The sequence below is a fragment of the Helianthus annuus genome, chromosome 4 (genome assembly GCF_002127325.2).
Source record: "Helianthus annuus cultivar XRQ/B chromosome 4, HanXRQr2.0-SUNRISE, whole genome shotgun sequence".
NCBI classification, from domain to species: domain Eukaryota; kingdom Viridiplantae; phylum Streptophyta; class Magnoliopsida; order Asterales; family Asteraceae; genus Helianthus; species Helianthus annuus.
The window spans coordinates 29432236-29444746 of NC_035436.2; the positions used below are offsets into that span (position 1 = coordinate 29432236).

The window sequence follows — 12511 nt, forward strand, 5'->3', positions numbered from 1 at the left end:
CCCTTGTTCGCTTTTAAAACCTCCATTAATGCTTGCTCTTGTGCCAACTCCAAATTAGAGGCAATAATGACCGGTAAAGTGTCATTATCCCCTAAAAATACATACTTCAAATGGCTAGGCAAGTCCTTGAGCTCCAACTTTGGTGGTTCCTCTAGTGATGGTTTTGTACCCGAATCGATCTCCACCGGTAGACCCTCGAATTGGTGGGTCCATGGTGGTCTACCTTCTTTCATTGCCATAGCATCTTGTGCTTCCTCTTCAACCCGTAGTGCATAAGCATGTACCTGTTCTGAAAAGTCACACAGGCAAATATCCAAACCATCCTCCTCATACTCATGCGGGTTGCATCCATCTACTATGTCTGCCATGAAACACTCATCAACACCGTTAGCATTAGAATTGTTAGTAAAAACATTCAAACGCATTTTTCGATTTCCAAACGCCATATCAACTGTACCAAATCTACAATCAATAATAGCATGTGCGGTGCTTAAAAATGGCCGGCCCAAAATTATATTTTGTTGTTGTTTAGGGTCCGCCGATGAGTAATCCAAAACTAAGAAGTCCACCGGGTAATAAAACTCATCAATTTTTACAATAACATTTTGAACCATACCCCGAGGAAACTTATGAGACAAATCGGCCAAAACAACCGTCGTCTCCACCCTTTCTAATGGACCAAAGTCATATTGGTCGTATAAGCCCCCCGGTAAAATGCTAACTCCGGCTCCAAGATCTAGCAATGCCTTAGCCATTTGAAAATTACCAACTTGTACATTAATCAATGGCGTGCCCGGATCTTGGAGCTTAGGAGGAAGCTCCCCATTCAACACCGCACTCACTTGCCCGGTTAAATCCACCCGCTTAGGCACTTTCTTCTTGTTTTGCCTTTTTTGTGTACATAATTCTTTTAAGAATTTTGCATAAGCGGGGACTTGTTTTATTGCATCGAGGAGTGGGAGATTTATTTTTACTTGTTTGAACATATCCCACATCTCCTCTTTTTGAGGACCTCTCGACACAATAAAATTTTTCTTTCCCGGATCAAGTAGGGCCGATGGAAATGGAACTTGACTCGGTTCACCCTCAACTTTTTCATTCTTTTCACTTTCACCCAAACCCGGTTTTTTAATAATTGTTTCTTTTGGTTTAACCAGTGAAAGTTCATCATCACTTTCAATTCCCGTGATATCCTCAACCACCCCCTCAACCAATTCGGGTGACAAATTGGCCTTAAATTCTTTCCCACTTCTTAAAACACTAACATGATTAATATTAACGTTACCTCGTGACGAACCATGTGAAGGATTTACCTTAGTGTCGCTTGGAAGTTGACCCTTACCTTTCTTCAATTCCGCCACCTCGGTTGCTAATTGACCCATTTGGGTTGTTAGTGATTGGATGCTTTTATCACGAACCTCATCTTTTTGCATTCGCACTTCATCAAGTTGGTTCCGTTTTTTCATCTCCAATTGCATGCTCTTAAGCATCTCCATCACCTCGTTTCCACCTGAAGACCCCCCTTGTTCTTGACCCGTTTGGTATTGTTTTTAATAACCTTGGTTGTTTCCGCCTCGGTATCCACCTTGATTATTGTAAGATGGGCGGGAACCAAAATTACCTTGGCTACCTTGAAAATTTGGGTTTGCTTGATTTGAAGGGTTCCCATATCTAAAGTTCGGGTGATTCCTCAATCCGGGGTGGTAGGTATTAGAATTCATGTTGTTGTAGTTCCTACCACCTCCTCCTTGACCTTGACCTTGAACCGCATGGACCTCCTCGTATTGCCCTTCCAACATCCCTTGGCAATTTTCAGCCGCATGACCTATCTCGTTACACAAAGCACAAACATCATAAATTTGGTTAGTAGTTTGAATATTACCATCATCTATGGCGTGCACTTGTGGTCGGTTGGTGGTCGGTCGGGCTCTTCTTGAGGCTTGAGCTTTCCTCTTTGATGTAGTTGCCATGCTTTCCAAGAACTCCCAATCTTCATTCTCATAGTTTGTTCCAAAAGTCCCACCGGTGATAGACATCAAATCACGTGCGTCTTCGGCACTCAACCCCTCATGAAAGGCATTCATCAACTCCCACAATTCAATCCCATGGTGAGGGCAATTTTTAATCATCATATTGAAGCGCTCAAACGCCTCATGAAACATCTCACCATGTTGTTGTTGAAAGCTTCTCAATCCCTTCCTTGCATCGTTGGTCTTTTGGGCGGTGTAAAACTCATCCAAGAAGGTCTGTTGCATCTCCCCCCATGTATATATGGATGCCGAAGGTAACGTGTAGAACCATTTTTTAGCCTTCTCTTCCAAAGAAAATTGGAACAAAACCAATTTGATATCGTCAGCTGAAAATCCTTGACTCCCAAGAGTGTTGCAAATTGAGTCATAAGCCTCTAAATGAAAATACGGCTCCTCATTTGCCAACCCCTTGTACTTTGGTAAACTTTGCAAAGAGTTGGTTCTTACTTCGAATGTTCGCCCTTGATCATTATGAGGAATGACTACCGGTGAAGGGTTTTGCGTGATTACCGGCCGAAAATGTGCTTCAATGCCCCTCATATTTTCTCTAAGGTGTCTCCTTGGTACACCATACCTACCTCTTGGAACAATAGGACCATTTGGCCTTGGTACTTGCCCTTGTGGTGCGTTTGGTTGTTGAAACTGTTGTTGTCGCATCGGTGGGCGCTGAGGTGGTCTTTGAAATTGTTGTTGTACATGTTGTGGCCGGACTTGTTGCAATGGAATAGGTTTTTGTATTGGTGGCCCTTGTGGTCTTGGCCGAATGTGTTGTGGTATAAGTTGTTGTTGTGGCATTCCACCAACACTTGCCATCCCTTAAGATTGACTTTGAACATACCCAAACTCCCCTTGATCACCATAATCTCCATAACCGTACCCATCATCTTCATACCCCTCAAAATCTTCAAATCCCTCATCATAACCATCCCCTTGAATTCCTAAAGTTTGCCCAAATGGAATGGTCGAATACTGAAAACCCGATTGTTGTGGTCTGAAGGATGAGGTAGTATGCACAATAGTTGAATTTGGTGCAATTGTGAAAGTGGATGTTGATTGACCCGTAGTTGGGGGAAAGAAGTGAGATAATGGTGGGATTGTGGTGGATGGATTATAGGTAATGGTAGGCTCAGTTTGAGTGGTAATTGGTTGGGTGACATTGGATGGTGTGAATTCAGCGGTGGTATTAGGTAATGTGGTGTTTGGTGATGGTTGGGTGGAAGTAGGTATAAAGGTTGAGGATGATTGACCCGTTGTAGGTGGAATTTGAGAATCAGCCATGATGTTTCTCGGTGTGATGGGTGAAGTGGGTGAACCAATGATTTTGTTTTCTCGCACTAAAACTCGGTTTTGTCTTAGCGTTCTTTCAATTTCCGGATCAAACGATAGCGGTGATGACCTGTGAGAGCCTCTAGTATGCATACACCTGAAGTACCTGCACACTAAACACAACCAACGTAAACCCGAAACTAACAAACAAAACTATTAAACTAACACACGTTGCGCACTACTCCCCGGCAACGGCGCCAAAATTTGACGTGATGTCGTGGGTCACGCAAATTTGATCCCCAAACAACTATAGATAGTGGTAGTAGGGTATCGAACTCAGGGAGTATGTGGAAGATGTGTTGATTGTATAGCTTTATACTTAAACTAATAATAGACTAAATTGCAGAAATTAAAATTCAAAAGTTTGGATTGTTGATTTAGGAAACTAAATTAAAAACTAATTCAAATCAAAGTTGGTTGTACAACAAATTAGGAGAGAACAATGATCACCTTAGGTTTCAGTTTCTTTAAACAATTGTGTGTAATTCCAACTAGAAAGAGTTACATAGACATAACTCGTATATAGATGATTGAAGTGATAAAAGGGGACAAAGTACTCGGATTATATAAACGCGAGGTTGTTTCCCGATGACCAATTAATCAATAACCAACCCTAACCCTTCTCGTGATATCTCGATTGCCAACAACACCAAGAACGTACGATTAAGACTAGAAATTGCAATATCGATTAACAAGTTACAAACAATCAAACATACACCATGATATTCAAGCAACGCAAGTTATCATTCTAGAAATTCAGAATTAAAACACACAAAAGTTCAAGAAACATTCACCTAAGATGATCACCGAAGAGTTTAGCCGGACATGGCTCGGTGAATCATCATCATAATCAAACCAATGTTCATACAAATTGAAAATACAAACCGGATGATAAGAATTGTTCACCAACCAAGCAAGCAGCCAAAAATCGCCCCAATGATGATCCAAAACCGTCCAATGATGAGAGATATTGAAAAGACACCCAAAAACTAACTTAAAAGTGGCAGTTACAAGTTTTTCTCGCAGACTCCACCGTAAATTACGGCATCACCGTAATTTACGGTGAACATAAAAGTGCTACGGTGGAAATAGTCTGTGCTACGGTGGGAACCATTTGATTTTCAGGTCCACCGTAAATTACGGTGGGACCGTAATTTACGGTGATGACCTGAATGTTCTTCTTTCTTTCGTCTCTTGTTCCACTCTTGACCCGTTCATCACCAAAGCCTCCAAAGCTGCATTTAATCCATCTCTTAGCCCCCGAAATGCACCTGAAACATAAGCAACGGTAGTTATCTAATTCAAGATAATTACACGATTAAGTGGAGGATTATTTCATCTTTTAACATGCTTAAGGGTTGTCCAAAGGACCACCCGTCACCCCACCATCCCACCTCCGGCACCCAGGACTCGTCCTCCTAATCTTCGTCCTAATCCCAAACAACCTGCCCGTTATGATCCCGCTGCTTACACTGCCACCACCCACCCTGCTATACCTACTACACCCACATCCTTTACCGTTGCTAACAAGTCTTTAGAATGGCGCCATGCTATGGCCGACGAATTGGCTGCGCTACATAGAAATGTGTAACAACTCTCACTAAAATTAATACTTAGGATGATAATTGTCGATTTAGGAAACCTTAATTAAGACACCCAAGTAATTCTGCATAAACCCTAAAATTTCTAGAACAATCAGAATCAGGATCAGGACCTCTAAAACCCGGGGGGGGGGTTAAACCCTAATGACGATTATCAACAATTCTCGCTATCAAAATTCGAAAATTCTAAACTGTCAACTCAGCATAGCTAGTCCCAGACCTGGCTACCCTATAACTAGACTGCTTCCCTTATGGAACGTAAGGGAAGTGGCTTACCGTCCGTAAGCGTGTCCAGAAATCAGTATAAATAGCAGACATCGGGAATTGAATTTAGAAGTTTAAACGACGTAAATTATCGTTCTGTACGTCGAATTATAGCAAAATCAGTCCACAACACACACTAATTCACGAAGTGCTGCCGCAATCAGGGTAATAACTCGATCGCTATTACGATTCAACGTCCGATCGATTGTAACTATCCAACGATTGTTTGAGTGCTGCTCAAATTGAGCTTATACTTTGATTATTCGTCGTGATTTCGACTTGAATATTTGAGTGCTGTTCGAATTCGGACTAAGCTCTGTTATTCGTCGTGAATCCGTTGAATTATTAAGTATTGCACCATGCTAGTCGTTGTGAGGGTTTAATCTCGTGAATTGTCGTAACTGCTGTATTAGTTACTAACCCGTTTGTGTGTGCATTGTGTTAAATTAGGTTAATCAAAGCTAATCAGTAGGCTTATATCTTGCTCGTTAAATCTGCAATGTGAGTCATTCTCTTTTTATCAATTATTTTACAAAACTCCAAATTATTTTTCAAGGTTATAATTACAGGGATTAAGTCTTTGTAAATCACCAAGTTACAGCTGGTATGTGGGGTTTTGTATACATTACTTGATAATCGTCACTATTGGGGCAGCCAATGGGTGATATGACCATAATCACAGACACCATTGGACAGGTGGGCCAATGGGTCGAGTGGTAAAGTACCGTGGGTAGTCTGTTTGATATCAGAAACATTGTAATTGTTCTTAATACTGTAAATTATAACAACCATATTGTTTCAGTAAAATGAATGATTCACTCAGTATTTCCCCGCTGACAAAACCTTTTTCAAACATGTTTCAGGTGATCTGTTGTGATCCAAGAAAAGTGCTGTGAAGCACTACAAGCTCAGAGAAGTGGCTCAATGTGAATAAATAAAGAAACATGTTTTGAGAAATAAATATTTCCCGGTGAAATCACTTTATTGTAAATTATGGGATTTTATCCGTAAACCTTATGTAATATATTAAACGGGCATTTTCAGTATTAAAAGATCCTGTATTTAAAGACTTCCAGTGTCGCCTAAATTAGATACCGCAGGTTTCCTGTCTCACGGCTCTTGAACCGGGTTAAACCGGGACCGAGGGCCGTGACAGGGAAAAGGTGGTATCAGAGCCACTAATCGAGCCACTGACTTAAGCCTATAAATTAAGTATTTAACAAAATACTTAATTCTAGTAATTGTCATTCTGTGATTATATGTTTTATTAACTGGTTATTTATTAGATACAGTATAGGTAAACAAAAGCTTTCTGCTATCTACCACAAATTAGATACTGCACCCCAGGAAAAAGGAACCTCTTCCTCCAAATACCCAGCAACCCTAGAAGAAGGAATTTTTGCCCGAAAAGCACAATATGAAAATCCTCTTACCCCAGAGAAAAGAAATTCGATTATTAGGAAAAGTCGGAAACCCCAAGTCAAGAAAGTGAGGTTTAATCCGGAAATCCAGGAATTAGGCAATAGTCCACCTTGGGAAGATAAACTAGACGAAAAATAGGCAAATCTTTATATGCTAGCTACCATAGCAGAAAATGCGAACCTCTAAATTTCCAATAAAGTCGGGTCTAGTAGAAACTCACTATCCAGTAAATAAATAAATCCTAGTGTGTTTCTTTCCTATTATCTCTTGTATAAATCAATATGCAATAAAACTCCAGTGTTTATTTATAAAACTTTGTTCCAAAGTTTTAACTTAGCATTTTTGTGCATTTTGCATATATGCTATACAACATGAATGAGATATCGGAAGCGTTCCAGAATCTCAACCTCTACCCAGTACCAATTGAAGTCTCCCACGACTTTACTGGTTATATTGCTGACATAGAGGAACCCCTGGAATTCCAAGCTCCACCGCTGGAAAAAGCAAAACCTAAAAAGAGAAGAAGATATGTAGGATGGAGGAAAGTGCGCATGAGAAAACCAATAACTAGGAGACTCCCTAAAATAGAAAATCCTGTGAACAAAGGAAAAGAAATAGAGACTGGAGAGAGTTCTAAACAGCCAGAGATAGACATTAGGCAAAAGGGAATAGAGACCGGAGAGAGCTTGAAACAACCTGAAGGAATCACATTTCAAGACGAGATAGACCGTCTACTGGCAAATTGTGATGTCATAAGCCCTATCCATAATAATCTGTACCCTTACCCAGCCACAGTCCAATTTCCCTTAAACTTAGAACCAACTATTCCGGACCCTCTAATTCACACTCGACCTTTAGTCGAAATAGAAGAGTGGTGGACAAATGATTGGCAATTTCAAAACATAGTCAATAGTCCTTATACCTTCCTTCCACAATTTGATCCAGAACCAATCCCCAATCCTCCAATGAGCAATGAAAACTTAGCCGAACTTCGACAGTTCGGAGAAGAGCTGATATGAACAGGGAATAGGATCAGGGAAATGGGGGAACAACTTTCCTTGAAGTACTATAAAAGGGAGCATCGTTACTAGAACTGTCAGTTAACCAATGGAATAGTGGAGTCGGGGAAGTTTGTTGTATAATAGCATTAGTAGTAAAATGGAACTCTGTAAAATGGGCAATAAAACCTTGTAAGATACAGTGTGTATGGAGGCATATATAATCTACAATACAAAATAGAAGTCGAGAAATCGACAATTTTGACTATAGATATGTCGTGATAAAATTATGTGATTACGTGCAAATGTTTTGTTAAAGTATCAATTATTGGACACTAATAAATTTATATCTATAAAAAATCAGCAGATGGAAGACGCTAATAATGAGCCAGTTAATGAAGAGAATCAATCTGAGCAAAATCAGGAATACCAGTATATGACTAGACAAGATATTGAAAATATCATTACTCAAGGGATAGCCAATGCTATTCCAACAATCATGGCTGCTATTAGGAAACCTGTTGAATCGCAACAAATCATTCCTAGTAAACGTACTCAGGAAGACAATTTTAGCCATAGTGTAAATGGAGGAAGCAATCATGACAATCATGATAATGATCCATGACAAGCCCCACTTCCTAAGAAAATGAAAGCTGCAACGCCTGGTTGAACTTACAAAGAATTTCTTGCTTGCAAACCCACTGAATTTGCAGGTAACGAAGGGGCAACTGCAACACTGCGTTGGTTAGAGAAAACCGAAGCAGTAATTGCAACAAGCAAATGTGCCGAAGAAGATCAGGTCATGTATGCTTCAAATCTGTTCAAAGAAGGGGCACTAGAATGGTGGAACGCAGTATTACAGGCAAAAGGAAGGAGAATAGCCTATGCCATGAGCTGGGAAGAATTTAAGAGTCTTGTAGAAAGAAAATTCTGTCCCGAATACGAAAAAGATCAAATGGCAAATAAGTTCCTAAATCATCGAATGACGGGTGTAGATTGTCGCAGTTATACTTCGACATTCTTTGAATACGCTAGAGTGGTACCAACACTGGCTTCGCCAGAACCGGTACTTATTTCCCGTTACATTTGGGGATTAATTAGTGAAATCCGTAACATCGTTAAAGCTGCGAGACCTCGTACTATTGATGATGCGGTGGAATTAGCTAATACCTTAACTGATGAACTAGTACGCACTAGAGATGAAAATAGAAAGAAGGACTTGGTTCAGAAAATTTCCCAAGGAGTTCGTATGGGTAATAATACCCGTTTCAGAAGAAAAGGAATAGACAATCTTCAACCCCGCCATTCTGCAGGAATTGCAGAAGGAAACATTTTGGAAGATGCGATGTAACTTGTAATTTTTGCAAATCTGTAGGCCATAGTGAAGAAAACTGTAAAAAGAAAACCATAGTCTGCTTTCATTGTGGAGAAACAGGACATTACAAAACAGAATGTCCCAAACTGGTTAAAACCGCAGACAACAAAGGAAAGCCAGCTGAGGGAGCTACTAAGAAGAATGCACGAGCATTCCAGTTGACCACTCAAGAAGCCGAACTCTTCCCAGATGTAATAGCTGGTACGTTCCTAGTTCATGACGTATTTGCAAAAGTATTATTTGACTCTGGTGCAACCAAAGTTTTATTAATACTTCATTCTGCCAAGCTCTTAAATTACCTTTAACCACCCTTAGGCAGATCTTAACAGTTGAAACAGCAGAAGGAAATTCTGTTAACATAGATAAAGTTTTGCAAGAAGGAAAGATAGAACTTTTAGGCCATAAATTCTCTGCAAACCTGTTACCTATGAACTTAGCCGGATTCGATGTGGTATTAGGAATGGATTGGTTAGCAACCAACCATGCTCGAATCCTATGTGATAAGAATTCTGTAGAAATACGTACCCCCACAGGAGAGGTGATTTTAATCACAGGAGATAGACCTCGAAAGCCACTGAAATTCATCTCAGTAATGAAATTGGCTAGTTATTCGAGAAAACAAGAAATGGTGTATATGATTTCTGTAATCATCAACACTAAAAATAAGGAACTTCAGGACATCCCTATAGTCTCAGAATACCCAGATGTTTTTCCAGAAGAACTACCTGGATTACCACCCGATAGAGAAGTAGAGTTCAGAATTCATTTAATTCCGGGTACTACACCAATAGCTAAAGCACCTTACCAATTAGCACCCACCGAAATGCTAGAATTGAAAAAGCAATTAGATGAATTACTAAGTAAAGGATTCATACAACCTAGTTCATCCCCTTGGAGAGCACCAGTGTTGTTTGTGAAAAAGAAAGATGGATCAATGAGAATGTGTATTGATTATAGAGAATTGAATAAGATTACAATTAAGAACCGATACCCGTTACCTAGAATTGACGATCTTTTTGATCAACTTCAAGGAGCTAGGTATTTTTCTAAGATGGATTTAAGATCCGGATATCACCAATTGAAAGTACAAGAAGAAGACATACCTAAAACTGCTTTCAGAACTAGGTATGGTCATTATGAGTTTACAGTCATGCCCTTCGGATTAACAAATGCACCCGCAGCATTCATGGACATGATGAATCGAATCTGTAAACCATACTTGGATAAATTTGTGATCGTTTTCATCGACGATATACTTATTTACTCCAAAAGTCAAAAGGAACATTGTGAGCACCTACATGTACTCTTAACTTTGTTAAGAAAAGAAAAACTTTATGCTAAATTCTCAAAGTGTGAATTTTGGCTGCAAGAAGTGCAATTCTTAGGACATGTGGTAAATCATGAAGGAATTCATGTAGATCCTGCTAAGATAGAAGCAATTACTAAATGGAAGGTCCCACAAACAGCTATGGAAATTAGAAGTTTTCTAGGCTTAGCTGGATACTACAGACGATTTATCAAGGATTTCTCTAAGTTACCTATACCTTTAACTAAGTTAACCTGTAAAGCCGCTAAGTTTGAGTGGGGACCTAGACAAGAAGAAAATTTTAAGATTTTAAAACACCGATTGACGAATGCTCCAATCTTAGCCTTACCTGAAGGAACAGAAGATTTTGAAGTATATTGTGATGCTTCAAAATTAGGATTTAGATGTGTGTTAATGCAACGCAAAAAGGTAATTGCGTATGCCTCTAGGCAATTGAAAAAGCACGAAGAGAATTATACGACTCATAACTTAGAATTAGGAGCCATAATTGTTGCCCTTAAGATCTGGAGACATTATCTGTATGGAAGTAAGTTTACTGTTTATACAGACCATAAAAGTTTATGGTACATATTTGGGCAAAAAGAGTTAAATATGAGGCAAAGGAGGTGGATGGAAATCCTGAGCGATTACGACTGTGATATTCAATATCACGAAGGAAAGGCGAACGTAGTCGCAGATGCCTTAAGTCGTAAGTATCATGAGAAGCAAAAGCGAGTCCATGCTCTTAGATTAAATCTACAAGTAGATTTAATGGAGCAATTGAAGAAGGTACAGGAAACAGCAATCAAGGATGATGCTGAAGGAATGAAAGGTTATATAAAAGAACTAGAACAAGGAAATGATGGAATTTGGAGATTCCACAAGAAACGAATTTGGGTGCCTAAGTAGGGAGAATTAAGAAATAAGATTTTAGAAGAATCTCATAAATCTAGATATACTATGCACCCAGGAAATAATAAGATGTACCAAGATTTAAGAAACAATTTCTGGTGGATAGGAATGAAAAAGGATATAGCCAAATACGTGTCTAAATGTCTAACCTGTTCACAAGTTAAAGCCGAACATCAGAAACCTTCCGGACTATTACAATTGGAAATGCCTGTATGGAAATGGGAACTCATAACAATGGATTTTGTTACTAAGTTACCCAAAACCAGAAAAGGTAATGATGCGATTTGGGTAATTGTGGATCGATTAACCAAATCAGCTCATTTCCTACCAATGAAAGAAACCTTTAGCATGGAAAGGTTAGCCCAGTTGTATGTAGACGAAGTGGTATCCTTACATGGAGTTCCACTCTCCATTGTATCGGATAGAGATAGTCGTTTCACTTCCCATTTCTGGACTAGTTTCCAGAAAGCAATGGGAACCCGATTAAATTTAAGTACTGCATATCATCCACAGACAGACGGGCAAAGTGAAAGGACGATACAAACTTTGGAAGACATGCTCAGAGCACGTGTAATAGATTTTGGCGGAAACTGGGATAGCCACCTACCTTAAATTGAATTCTCCTATAACAATAGTTATCATTCAAGCATTGAAACTGCTCCATTCGAATCACTATATGGACGCAAGTGCCGAACCCCAGTTTGTTGGGCAGAGATAGGAGAAAGTCAATTATCAGGTCCTGAGATTGTACAAGAAACTACTGACAAGATAACTCAGATCAAGGACAGATTGAAAACGGCTCGAGATCGTCAGAAGAGCTATGCAGACAATTGCCTCAAGCCGTTGGAATTTCAAGTCGGAGATAAAGTACTCTTGAAAGTTTCTCCTTGGAAAGGAGTAGTACGATTCGGTAAGAAAGGAAAGTTGAGTCCAAGATACGAAGGACCATTCCCAGTAATCCAACGAATAGGACCAGTTTCTTATCGTTTACAACTACCAGAAGAACTAGCTGGAGTACATGATGTATTTTGTCACACCCCCAAAATCCACCTGCGGAGTATCACCGCTTGGGAGCGTGACTGACCAGGATCAAGCCACCAATCATATTGAACATGTAATTAATATATAAAAGTAAATGACATTCAACCACCAATATGAAAGGTGTTCCAAAACATAAGTATGTTATCACTGTTTAGCGGAAGCGTATAAATAAAACCCAACATAAATAAGTATGAAATGTCATAAGTGTCTAACGACCTGCAAGGCATGTAACAGAG

The 12511-nt window shown here is 39.6% G+C and overlaps 1 non-coding gene across 1 annotated transcript; it reads left to right on the plus strand.

Annotated features, from left to right (window-relative positions):
- Positions 1-2100: 2100 nt before the first annotated feature.
- On the plus strand, positions 2101-2206 carry LOC118491913. The gene has a single exon (XR_004892358.1). It is a non-coding gene; the product is annotated as a small nucleolar RNA R71 (small nucleolar RNA).
- Positions 2207-12511: the final 10305 nt, after the last annotated feature.